Source organism: Cryptomeria japonica, unplaced genomic scaffold (genome assembly GCF_030272615.1).
Source record: "Cryptomeria japonica unplaced genomic scaffold, Sugi_1.0 HiC_scaffold_851, whole genome shotgun sequence".
NCBI lineage: Eukaryota > Viridiplantae > Streptophyta > Pinopsida > Cupressales > Cupressaceae > Cryptomeria > Cryptomeria japonica.
The window spans coordinates 21,591-36,113 of record NW_026729581.1 but is presented as its reverse complement, the minus strand read 5'-3'; positions in this window follow the sequence as shown (position 1 = coordinate 36,113).

Below are 14,523 nucleotides of genomic sequence, written 5' to 3'. Positions count from 1 at the left end.
CATTGATAAGGGGCAGTTTCATCCGTAACAGAGTAAGCACCACCAATACCAGGGGCAAAGGCCGAGGCACAAGCAGTAGAGAGAACACAAGGAGTACAGTACCACCGGCCAGCACCAGAGCTAGTTGCTTATTCTAGCGTCACCCTACAATTCTATGGGGCGGGCTGATTCCCTACAATTCTATGGGGGCCGTATTAATTAAGGCTGATGACCTTGAACCAATTTATCCAGCAGCTCCAATTCCAGGCGCATATATAGATAGTTCCATCTTGAGATCGAGGTGTTTACCTTGGATCCGTCCCAATTCCAGTTAATGGCATCAGCTCGCTAGCAATAATATGAAAAAGGGCCCTACAATTCTATGGGGGTAGGGGCCCCTCGACATTATATGGTCCCCAGATGTCAATGATCCAGCAGAGTTCATCAGAACCAGATGTTGAATAATTTGACCCAGTCAATGAACCAGTTTACTTAGCAACGGCAGTCTTGTTTTGGAGAGACAGCCCAGTAGTTTAACCAGTTGATCCTTCCCCTGCTGGGAGATAGCGCCTACTATTCTAAAGGGGCAGGCTGATCAATGTGGTGCGTTGGATAGCATCGGATGGGTACATGCGTATAGGGAAAAACAACTAGTCTAGTCAATGGGTTGGGCTAAGGTGCGGGGCTCATCGGTCGCCTTTGCCGCCATAGAATTGTAGGGGGCACCAGACGTCGAGGTTGTAAAGATCGGCGGGCACCCCTACTATTAGAATCTAATGGGCAATCGAAAGGAAGCAGATTCCCGCTCATTATTTGTGTACATAGGCCCCGGGCATCGACTGAATAAACAGACTCTACTGAATCAGCTACTGGGTAAACTGCTGAGCCGACTGGACAGAATCTATTGCGGAATACACAGAATAAGCTACAACGTGAGCCATCTTCAGTGACCCAACAACAGAGGTCATAGAGCCCCCATAGAATTGTAGGGCATATGCAGATGCATCTTAATATATACCATATACAGATGCAGAGGTGGGCGGGCAGGACCATATACAGATCCGGATCCCTTCGTGTAAGCAGAGGAAAACACAGGTCGCCCAGTGGACAAATTACAGAGCCTACCCTAGCTACCCCAGATATTTCTCTCGCGTCAGCAGCAACCATGGCAGATAGATAGAGAAAAGAAGGAGAGGATCGAATAGACGCATAGCCCACCGTTTTACCTATAATTCATTGAGATCCGGTGCCAGGCGCATTTCCAGGTGCATATAGTGTAGATGCGGTTGCCCTTAGAATAGTAGGGGCAGAGCCCTTAGAATAGTAGGGGGCGGCCCCTACTATTCTAAAGGCGGGATCAAAACCCAGCAATTAAAGAAGCCCTACTATTCCCTTTCTCGCCTGTTCAAAAGTAGGAGATACCAATGCAGTTTACTCGGATCCAGTCCCAGCTTCTCCAACTATAGATGGCAGGGCGGATCCAGATCTCACGCTAGTTTACCCATTGTAGCGTCGGTAAGGCCTCCCCAAGGCGCCTCCTATTGAGCCACAGGGATAGACTGGAGGAGCAAGCTCCCACCAACATGGATATAATGCGATCAAGCACTATCAGAGTGAAACACTTATGACTTTCTCGTTGCTAGTCACCACTAAACACAACCTGATGCCTGAGAGCACGAGTCATTGGACGGTGGCCCCCCCTACCATAAAATGTCGAGGGGCTATGGTTCTATGGCACAATAAATAACGCGCATTCGCCTGTGCCATAGAATAGTAGGGGCCCGGTATATGATTCACCGACAGCGTACTATTGTTATTGGTCTTTACGAGCTCCTGGTGATGGGCCACCTCTTTACGAACCCTGCCATTTAGCCCTGTCCTGTTCACCTGCGATTGCTGCTTTAGATGTAGTGTACCATTCACCCGCTGCTAAAACTCAATCTCGATCTGCTGGAAGTCAATCTGCATATGGATATGAAACGGTGGAACTGAAACGAATGCTTCAACAGGTGCGGCGGTTAAACAGGTTCAAGGTAAACAACAGGAACTGGTGTTGGTTATGGATCAACGGTGCTGCTTTGCCGCTGATGGGCTGATTCTTCAACAGATGCTTCCATTCCCGAAGCGGCCCCTACTATTTGAAGGCCTCTACCCTTGCTTATGGATGCACCTGTCCCCGGGTCGAAGCAGCTTGGTGCAAAGCCCTTTAGAATAGTAGGGCGAGTGCAGCAGCAAAGCCAAGTGCCAACAAAGCTCCAAAGAAGCCCGAAGGATTCCTAAGCGCGCCTGAAGGAATGTGCACCCTCCACACTATGTGCAGGTATAAAGCCCGGTAGTGCAGCTGCATCAAGCTAAGAATCAACCGGACTGCTGTTTCAACTGCTTCTTCTATGATCTTCTTAATATAGATATTGATATACGTATAAAAACCGACAAACTTATCTACCCCCCGTTTTTATTTGAACAGGAAATCTCTTATTTTCTTGGCCCGAAATCAATGTACCGGGTGCTGGATCGACTTCTGGCTCTGCTTCGAGAACGATCTCGATAATATGTTATCTTCCTCCCGAACATCTGGCTCTTCTGGAACGGCTATTCATCTCGCCGAACAGAACCATTTGGTTGAATTCTTACCCGCTATTTATTAGTGGCGGGTCATTGTGGTGGACACGCCCCATAGATAGTAGGGGTCGGATCCTTCGTCCTTGGCTATTCCTTTCAGCCAAGTTACGCATTCAATGAGTCCTAGCACTGGTATAAACAAACTGCTGCAACCCCGTAGGGCGGATGGTTCCCTTTAGAATAGTAGGGCTGGATCAACTCGGTTAGCTTGCTCGGATGCTTCTCTTGCTTCATAAGTAACTGGTGGATCACGATCATCATAAGGAACTGCAGAATCTTCCTCTCTATCCCTTTCACGAACACCAGGTGAACTACGGAGAGCAGGTCAGTCTCTTCCCTTCGATCTCTAACAGAATCTTCATCTCGACCACTCTCACCTCACCGTTGTTGCCGAAGAATCGATAACGATATGGAACCGTGGCTACTGGCTCTGCTGCATCTGCTTCTGGGACTGGATATGTATGAATCTGCTAGGGCAACGGGCTCAATTGTTGAATCAATAAGATCAATCGTCAAACCTGCTACTGCGAGAACGATATGGAAGGGATGTTCCTGGCCCTGCATTTGCCGGGGTGGGTTGGGAGTTCTAGTTGTGTCCTTGCTTTCAAAATTGGTGGTGCCCCTTTCCCAGCTCAACGCTTTGCGTGGACCCTGGATACCCAATGAATGGGACATGAAGGGATGCTAGGTTAACTGCTGCTTTATATGCTCGAACAAAAATGGGATCCGTACAAAGGATGCTTACTATACAGAATTCACTGAATTAATAATGATATATGGGGGGGCGGGCTACTATTGATATCAGATACTACCTTCGCCTCTGCAATTCAATCCGCCCTTTAGAATAGTAGGGCTTCGTATGGGTTTCGAACTGACGCCCTACGGGGAAGGCGGTCAATTTCATTTACCTATACTATTCACGAGAAGAGGTAAGCGGGGGAACCCCTCAACGATGGTATCACGCTTTATACATCCATACTAGATGTTCATTCTTGTACCTCGCCTTGTGAAGCTGTGGGATCTACTAGTTATAGGTCATCAAGGTAACAAGGTCCTACCCCGCTCGAACTAGAGTTCCCACCCAACCCCTGGAACTAGAGTTTCCCACTTATTAATCAGTGCCCTACTGTTCTAAGGAGAAACGGGGGCCCGTAGGGGTTAGAATAAGGATTCTTGACTGGAACCTGCTAGAGTAGGATAATTCTTGACTGCCCCCTACCATTCTAAAGGGCTAGCGTATTCTAGCTTAATCTAGCGTCACCCTACAATTCTATGGGGCGGGCTGATTCCCTACAATTCTATGGGGGCCGTATTAATTGACTGATTAATTCACTAATTAAGCTACCATAACATTTTAGGGCTTGACTGAAGTGCCTATAGAATTGTAGGGGCGAATAGTAGGGGCGCTAAAATAGATCTAGAATCGCCCCATAGAATTGTAGGGGAAGAAGAATTCTACGGTTTAGAAGAGATTGGTAGCGATGATTCCTCGAGCTTGCCAGATTCTATACGTAACATGCCAACACGATAATCTACAATTATTGATTGGGGGGGGGTGGGGTGCCGGTTGAAATAAAAACTAGCTTTGTTCTTATGCGAAAAAAACCGGGGGATTCCATTATGAGTAATCTCAAGGTTCATCACCCAGAGTGTAACACGGGGAGGGATCCTCCGGAGCCCGACCCGTAGGCGAACAATAGAATAGAGGGCCGGTTCCAGAAAGTGCCAGGTAGGGCGGGGGCCCCTTTCTCGATTCTATACGTAACATGCCCACCCCCCGGGGTAGGGGGCGGGTGGGGTAGGAGGCGGTAGTGGTAGGATAGGTTAGGGCATCGGGATGGGTAATAATATTCTGTATCTGTCCCCCGGCAATTAATATCATTATCTTGTTCCAGAATGCCGCCTTCAAATATTAGTATCTTGTTCCAGAATGCCTTCATGTTGATTAGCGTGGGCCGGAGCCCCTTTCCAAACCTTCCAATTGAAAAGAATATCTCCAATTGTAGTCGTTGGTAGAAGCTTGTAGTTGGTAGTTGCCGGTAGTGCGCAGCCCTATGGGGGTTGGTAGATAGTGGTTTAAGCTTGTAGTTGGTAGTGGGAGCCCCTACTATTCTAAGGGGTTGGTAGTTGAAGCTCGTAGTTGGTAGTTCAGGTTGGTAGATTATAACCAGCAATGTTACGTATTGAAACGTTGCTGCCGAGGCTGCTGTTGCAGTTGTCAATTCGAGATACCCTCAATTCTAGAACTATTTGAGTAGAAGGGGGGCGTCATTAATGAACTGCAGTCAAGCCCTACCCCCAGCCAACTATAATGGGGGGGTGGGGGGGGGCGGGGAACTCCCTACCCAAATAATTACTTATGGATGGATGGCCCTTAGGGCCTAATAAGTAAATAGTTAGGCCGGCTAATGAGACAGCGGATAATTATTAATTAGTAGCGGAAAAGCGGCAAATCATTCCTCTTGCAAACCCCACTGCAGCAGACCCTTCATTACTCTTCATGACTAAGGAGACTTCTTCCCCCTCTCCCACACTCCTTGTTACTCCTCATTGTAAGGTTCAAGATCAGCTGGCCATGATAATTCTTGACAAGGACAGCCAAAAGAATCTAATCTCCCAGACCTTTGCCGATCACCTTCACTTCCCACCTTGCCCCACCCATATCCTTATCATCTCGGCTGGGTGCAACAGAATGGCCCTCATTTGCTGGTTAATAAACGTTGTTCTATCACATTTGCTATTGGACCATTTTGCGACACTAACGACTGCGAGGTCTCGCCCCTTGACTACTCTGATTTGCTCTTGGGCATTCCATACCAATAGCACTATAATGCGCTTTCTATGATGCCAACCGCAACACCTATAAGCTCCGTAAAGATGACCAAACATATGAACTCACCTCTGCTGCAATACCTCTTCCCCGTACTGCGACAACCCAACAGGTCATCTTGGACAAATGCCTTTCTCTCTTAGTTCTACCTTGCAGCATGCCGGTTCACCTATTGACTCCTTCCTCATTCCACATTGCTCGTTCTTCTCCTCCTCCTACTCCAGTTAACCTGCCTACATCCCCTCTTACCCTCACACCCAGGCTCTCCTTTTCCTATATCTCCTTCCCTATACCTCATGCCCCCCCGTGGGCCCCTAATGCTTTCATATACTATAGCAACGGAATCTACAGCATCTCTACTAGTTTCTACTGTGCACCATCCTCTTGTATCAGCTTGTGGGATTCACAAACACCAGTATCCGAACACTACATTGTTGCAGACAACAATGGTTCTTCAACTATTGTTCCTCATCAGTTCTGTCTCTCATCCAACTTTTCTTCTTTTGACCAGTCAGGCCTACAGGCATATGAACCGCAGCCCAACTCTTCTTTCTGTAGCACCAACAATGCCACAGCCACTGCATTCTCTTGATACATCTACTCAGAGAGATATAGTCCACAGCCACCCATTTCAGCTCACAGCACGTATCATGTATAGAAAGTAGAAATGCCTTGCTCCCTCAGTGCAGCACAACCATGGTTCTTCTCATTCTCTTGCTATTACCCGGCCATAGAACCACTATCCCTCTATTGGACTAGACTACACAGCCCCGGGCCATTACCCACTATCATCTTGGGAGTTTGGTTCTTATATCCATTCCGGAAAGAGCTACACGCTGCCTATTGCACATGGTTTCTACTCAGGGCACCAATACAAAGATTAGTTTCAATGATCTATGGGTGGGGCGTATGTTTCCCGATGATGTTCCATTTCTCTTTGCAGTACCACATCCAGCTTACAGTGTGTCGTCTATTAAGGAACAGGGCATAAGCATGCATACCACCATTCTACCCTCTACTCTTGGAAACAATACAGAGAGTCCCATACTCTCTACAGCGAACATATCCCCCACTTCATCAGCATTTCTCTTTTCTACAGTTTACTAGTGCTATCTAGATTATGTATACCTATCATGGCATTTATCTCCTCTTTTCACTCAAACATGGCACCTTTGAACATTGATGGATCTCTCCCCCCACCCCCCCCTATATAGTTGTTCAGCACACATGTCCCAGCATAGCCTTGTGACACAAGGTTCCACATCTATCCAGCAATACATACCATAGGTAGTGGACAATGGGCAACACACCGCACAGATGGGCGGCATTTCTTCCAGTAGGTTTCCTCCCACTAGCACCTTTCCAAAACCGGGAGGCAAGTGCTATATCTCAATCTAACCACCAGGCACTCCCGCCTATTCTTTGTAATCATGCCACCAGTTCACCATGGATACTCACTGGTTTTCTTGCACCACATTAGCAATCCATGGGAACAGTGACCTGGCTCTTAGACACATGGGACTTATTCTGCATTGCTTAGTTCCGCATATCTCTCATTTAGTTTCTCTCCTGTTTGTGCTTAAAAGACTTGCAGTTCTTTCTTTTTTTCTCTACGTGACTAGAGCCCCCTCTTCATCTACTTGTTCCAGTTGAGTGTTTCTATATGGGTTTACGCATATTTTTTTCACTCAAAAGTAACTCACCGACATCTTCAGCTGGATAGAGCCACCTCTTGCTTCACATCAACACTCAGCATTGCGTGCTAGTTCGTCATTGTCCTTTCCCTCCATTCTTCCCTACTTCAGGGGGAAAGCAGGAACGCTTTCAACCTTTTCAACTGGGAGGAACTGATACGGAACATGAGGGTGCACCTGCCAAGAACGGTGCCTCACCAGCAGTGCACCGGGTGCCTTTCCAGATTCCCAGAGGCCGGTGCGAGCACCGAGAGACAGATGGTCAATATAGAGTCGATTTGACGCGTACTGTTGGTCACATTAAGAACCTAATTCTCGCGTTCGAGAGCAAGCAAACCGGGAAACTTGACAAAAGCGATCTCGACTTAAGAAACCTGGTATTTCGAGGGCTGATTTCATCAAGATGTCCGAAGAAGTGGAAGGGGGTAGAAACGAGTTTTCTCCGGCCCTAAGCCTAAGGCTGAAAAGCGTTCTCTTACAATCCATGTATGAATAGATCGATTGCCTCTGACAGCTCCCTCTTTGAAGCGCTTTTGAATAGAATTCCAAGTCAAGTCTAAGATCCAAGTAAGAGATTCCTCAGAATTCTAGAAGAGAAGAGTCCTTATCTAGTCTTATTAATCCATGCATAAGTAGTTGTTCCTGAGATAGGTAAGTGCTTTGATATGTCTGTCGGTGCTGCTTTTATTGGTACGAGTACTAATAGAAATCGTTGTGAAAGTGGAGCTCTTCTAAGCCATGATTGATTGGAACTCTTCTTTAGTAATGTCATCTATCATGAATGTATTGGCACCATTGTATGCTTGTGATCCAAATGGTTAGTTCGAAGGTCGTGTATAAAAACCATATGTTGGTTGGTACATGCCGTTTAGACCTTACTTTGGATCATCTATTTGTAGATCATATTGGTTTTCATTTGTTGGAGAACATGTGGGTCGTCATGAGTGAAAGGTGTGTTAGCATGTTTACTCTCATGGTCCTCGACTTTTCTAAGAGTAGTTTATAGGCGGCCATAAAAGTACAATTAGAAATTTGTAGACCCATATTCTCATGATCTTCATAGAAATCTTCTCTTCTGGGTCCTCTTGTCTGTCTTGTTCTTCAGTTTTGTAAGCAGCATAGACATTGTTTGCATTCCTAGTAAGCATGTGCCCCCTACTATTCTATTGTTGGATGTGACTTTCTTTTCTTTTTGAACCATGAGCAATTTGAGTCATACATAGCCAATAGCCGCCTATTGGTAAACTATTCATAGAATCTGATCTTCTCGTATTTTCTATATGTAATTAGACATGTTTCTATCTCTAGGGGTCCCATAGAATAGTAGGGGCAATGTGAAAGGCCCATGTCTGATATCATCGTGATAATCCTCACCTCTTTCCTCAAAGTTTTCCCGTACATGAGCATGAGTTATACACAGATCATCCATGGTAGCACAGTCTTAGTCAGACAAATAGTTAGATGTAATTGAATCATAAGGTGTCAACTATAAGATTCACATTAGGTTCATAAAATGATATGGTGTCAACACAATGATATAGGCAAGCTAGATAGTACACTGAATCATTAAGTCACACTTAGGAACAACAACTATCTAAGGTGGTGAACAAAAAGAAGTTGTTTCATGTCAGGTTCACCAAGAATGTGGTGTGAACACGATGTTGTAGGTAGGCTAAAATAAAGTCACACACAGGTATCAAAAGGAGGTGAATAGAAAGAAGTTTCATGTCCCCATAGAATAGTAGGGGCACCAAGAATATGGCAGTCCAGAATCGCACACGTGATCCAAGTGACTCGATACTAGGCCCTCTTGATGATGCAATACAAAATAGGGTGGTTCACTAGGTGGTTTATCTGAGGGCTCACTAATCAAAGGGAGTAAAAGCCTAGATGCCTACTATACTCCAACAGTTGGATAATTGAAACAAATAAAACCCTAATCTCAATGAAGAAAATGTAAAGGTCGTCGTTACGATGGGGAGGCAGAGATTACCCATCTCCTACCTGATAATCTCCACTCATGATGGTTGAATAGAAACATACATCTACAATTGGTGTTTCGGAGGAGATGTACGGCGCCAGGGGGAAGAATTGTTTCACCAGTGGTTTGGTGGGTCAAAGCCCCTGCCCAGGCTCTCTGTCAATCAGTTGACATAACGGAAAGAACCGAACCAAACACGACGCACTTACCAACCAACCAATCTATACGCATGCCATCCAACCCATTGGCCCATACCAGCCTAGCAGGCTTTGCCTTTGCTACTGTCGCCCCCACCTATGTATCCGCATAGGCGTAAACTTGCTATGGAGGGGATCCAGTTGGGAAAACTGATGGCTCTCCAACATATGATGAAACGAGTTCCCATATAATTGTAGGGCTGGGTCAACAAATGGCCCATAGAATTGGGCGGGGGCAATAATATGAAAAAGGGCAAATAGTAGGGGGCTCTATATCTATTTTCATAAAGTGCATTCTATATGGTGGTAGTGCTACTTCATTGGTGGGTACTACTATAGAATCTAATACTATTGGCTCTCAAACATGGACTCAACCTTGATCTAGGACTAGGGACCCTACTACTGAATCTAGATCTGTATCTGGATATGCAACTAGCTTTTGATCTCATTTTCAAACTAATGCTGCCTCTATTGCCTCTCTTCATGTTGCCTTTCTTTCTTATGATGATTCTTCTCTATGTGCTTGAACTTGATCAACTGGCTGTACCTTTACCACCTTCACTATTGGCACGGTGGCTCACCATGTTGTAGTTCCTATCCCCGCTATCCCACATGTGACGGTTCATTATCCGGTAGCGGGGTTCCTAGTTCCATACCTAGTTGGAGTAGTTCGAGATTGAGTTCCAAGTCCAGTGCCAATAGAAACGACTGAATCTTCTGCTTAATAAACTGCTGCTGGATCGAAAGTTGCTGGTGCTGGATCGAAATATTGAGCAGCTCTGCTGAATCAACTGCTATAAGGTAATAAGCCGGGGCAGGAAGAGATGCTAGGCAAGGTGCTGGTAGCTTTAGAACCGAGCGAAGGTCTAAGTGGAGATTTTATCTACACTGAAGCTGGGGCGATGGTGATAGAACCGGAAGAGATGCCGTGGGCTTTGCATCTGGAGGATCTAAAATGGGCTATGGCTCTCCGGGAACAAGCTCGATCTCGATCTGCTGGTTCTGTATCCGCAGGTGGTAAGAGTTGGGCTGCTTTCTTAGGCGGCAAGCATAGCGGAGAGAGTAGGGTCGATTAGATTGATAAATCAATCGGTAGAGGGGTCTAGGGTGAGGGAGGCTAAGCTCACTGGAAAGGCACCAGAGCAGCACGTATGACCAGCATATGAGCATAGACTGTCATAATACAGGCTATAGGCAGCAGTCACGCAGCAAGGACCACCGGCCTGAGACTGGCAAACCACCTTCTAGTAAAGACTAGGAAGGACAAGAGCATTGCACCTCGACGTTCCACCTAAGCGTACGGAGGCATCAGATCGGGCTGGCAGCGTTATTGGGATAACGCCACTGTCGGGTGAGCCGAATAAAGCTTTAAGTGAAAGCTATTGTTTTCCTCACTATGCCAGGATAGGAAATACCCAGCGGCTACCATCCCTCTCCGCATCTCTAGTATAGGGGTAATCTCCCGTCCGTTGGAGGTATCATTGGAGGTAGAGGACATACCATGCTATCCGACTACAGGGATAGAGATGGGGCATCAAAAGGGGATAAGGCCGAGACCCAGCTACTGAGGACTAAAGAATGGAATAAGCTTAGACTTGATGCCCGAGGAGTCCAGAAGTAGTGACGGTGGCCCATAAAAATACACCTATGGGGAATGTGTTTTGGAATTATCTGTGCTGGAAGAAAGCATTGATGGGGGATCTTAGGGTGTCGCTGGTGAGGGGATTTGTGCCAGTTTGTAGTAAAATGTAGTGGGCCCTACAATTCTATAGGCTGTGTGGATCACTCAAGGGTATAGGACTGCGGAACCCGGTGTAGTACTTGTGTGCCGAGATATAGCTGTGCCTGGGCTAGATTAGTAGGATAAAGAGAGAGGTTAATTTGTTGATTGGTCTGAAAGACGGCCCATCTTCTATAGTTGGTAAAGTACAAGGTCAAAAAAAGCAATCACGTGCAGGTGGTAAAAGTCTGAAAATCGCACACGTATAATCGCATAATTAGAAAGTAGTGGGTACTCACTGATGGATAGTTTAGTAGCCACTTTGCTTCCCGCAACAGCTGTGTATTCGAAGTCCGGGTCCTCCGTGCCATCAAGGTCCAACAAACAAGCCACTGATCATTCCCTAGTCAAGGCTGCCCCCGAAACCATTGTACATATTCACCTCAATTTGAGTAGTAGCAGATATCGGAGCATAGAGCAGTGAAGGACAACTATAGTAGTAGTTGCCCACAGGATCACGAGATGGATCTATCACCGAGGCTGCTTTCTTTGTTGCCTCTGCCGGACGAAGGGAAGCAGGGACTGGCACTGGGTAAACAACCGGCTATAGAACTGGCTCTGACTCTGATACCTTTGCTCTGGGCTCTGCATCACTCCTTGGTACAAATGGCTATGTTGTAGCTTTTATATGTTGATCCTGAAACATAGACCCCCATAGAATTGTAGGGAACACTACATTACGAAGTTCTCTCAAGCGGTAATATTCCGTATATAGAGTTGGGACTCGTTCTCTTTCTCTCCCTTTGTAGCTATAGCTCCTAGATATGATGCAGAGGCAATAGTTCCTGTTACTCGGGTAATCGCGAAGTGTAACTAAACCCCCGGCCCGTCCGTAGACTACTCCGCTCTGTACCTCTTATGTATATGTCTATATCGCTAGGTGTGGGTAGGACACTACCAGCTAGTGAATGCCCCGGTGCCTAGCATATGCCTTAACCATTCTCCCCTTGGCCACATGTTCGGGAATGATTTCTAGACACAGTCTTAGCCCGAGACCGTCGGTTTATCGCTCAGGCCCCACCCTTATGCTTTCGTCCCCGCCCATAGTCGTTCATCCAGCAGCGAAGGGAGCAACATTCCTATCCCATCCACTATCTCGCCCTATGGTTCTCAATCCAGCCCCTCCCGCTAGATCCAGTTTCATATCCATATACAGAGCATTCGAGAGAAACGAAATCGAGTTTCAGTTCAATATTCAGTAAGTAGTTCATACTCACCGGGCAAGAGAGGGAAAAAGAATGGCGCCATACCCCTCATCATTTAATCAACAAAGGGAACCATCCTAGCGCGGCTTAGACCAGAGCAACCATCGAATCATTCCCCGGGGATGCAGAGGCCAGAGCGTACCATACAGGCGTAGGCTTGGCCTGAAAAGGCGTAGGACAGAGCTAACCGCCGAGGAACCGTAGGTCGAGGATGACACACGGCGTACCTGTACATCACACCTCCTGTTTTAAGACCTAAAGAACGGGGGTGGACTTGCCCATACAATTGACCGATCCGGGGCGCTATATGCCTATGCAGGATAGACTAGGTAACAACTACTTAGCGTGGGGTTGAAATCTCAATCGGTCAACTTACTCGGATGTTGCTACCCTTGCCTTTGGTGCTTGCTCCTTTGCCCCTCTGCTCTTGCCGGTAAGGATGCTGGGATAGGAAGAGATGCTACCTTTACTCCTTTTCTTTTCTATCCTTACTCGAATGCTAGGGGCCCTTGGCCCCCCTAAGGCAACGGGGACTGTAGGATCCACATTTTTATATGCCTGTATGATCATTTACAAATTATGGGTCAACACGGTTCTTAGTGCCATCCACTAGATCTGGGACTCAATATCGATATGCACCTAGGGTAGCTGTTGGTTCCGGAACGGGATCTCCAATGAAGGAAGGGCACTGGCTCTTGAACGAGCTCTAACGAAACTGCTTCCTGTGCTCCCAATAAACTACCTCCCTCCCGTAGTTCTGCCTTTGCTACTGAAACTGCTACGGGTGCTGCTTCAATAGAATATACTGTTGCGACTGGTGCTGCTGTAGGCTATAGCTCTGTAGGATCTACTGTTGCTGGTGGTGCTTAAACTGAATAAGCTACTCTATCTCTATCTCGTCCTGGATCTTCTACTGGCACCGGAACTTATGCTGCTGGATTAGAATCAAAGGAATCAACTGCTCCATCGACGACTGGATCGAGATCATAACTAGCCGCCTATCCCTTTGTGCTAGCTACCTTAGCTGCTGGGTCTTAAGCTGCTGGTCTTGCTGCTGGCTTCCTTACTATTACTACTGTAGGGTATGTTGGACAAGCTGTAGGGTATGCTGGACAAGGAGGTGCTGGGTAAGCTGCTAGTCCAACTGACTCACCAACCGCATTAACTTTTGCTGCATCAACGGCGGCTTAATATACTACTGTCGCTTCTGATGAAACTACTGAGTCAACCGATGCTTGCTTTGTTACTGGATCAAGATCAGCGGGTGGGTGGCTTGCTACTTGCTGGTCCCGTAGGGGTTTATGGCTTTGTCTGTCTGGCTTAGTCAGATGGCTACTAAGGCTGGTAGCTCTGCAGGATCTACTGGTGCGTATGGAACTGCTCGTGCTGCAGAATCAACAGAACCCACTAAGTAAATAAATAAGAATCTACTGCTGTCTCTGTCTATGCTCTTGCTATTGGCTTTGCTCCATCCACTTCTGGATCCACTTTTTCTAGTGATGGGTAAACAACTGGAGATGGTGGGTCCGTTGCTAATGGTTCCGTACTATATGGTGGTTCTGCTGCTGGATCTAAAGCTGGATCTACTGGTGCACCTGTCCTTGCTATTTATGTTGGTGCTACTGGTGCCATTTTTTTTTGCTACCGGCTCTGCTGCAGGATCTCGAACTACTGCGTATGGAGTTGATGGATATGGAGGTGTAGGTGGTGCATTAACAACTGCATAATCAACGGAATCAGCAGAACCATTGGCTTCATCAACAGAATCAATGGGATCGGCTTCTGGGTCAACTGAATCATCCACTGGTAAATGCAATTGCTACTGGTGCTTCTCTAGCTACCTTCGCTTCTGGGTCTTGATCTGGGTCAATAACTGGAACTGAGCGAAGGGAAGCTACGACAGGAACCATGCCTGGGGGAGGATCTGGGACTGGATCTTAACCACCTGGAACCGGAAGGGGCGCTGCTTATGCGGAATAAACTGCTGCTACTAGTGCTACTTTTGCTGGATCAACTGGTTCTGCTTCAGGTACCTATGCCTTTGCTTCTGGTGCCTTTTTCGTTGTTAGCTCACCCTGCTCCCGCCTATGCTTCTGGTCTCGGATCAACGAGATAAACTGCCTTTCCTGCCCGTGCCTTTGCCCTTGGATCTGCTTGCTCCGGAACTGCAGCTTATCCACGCCAACCAACACTTGGCTAACCAATCAAAGTAAACAACTGGCTAAGAAGAAGCTC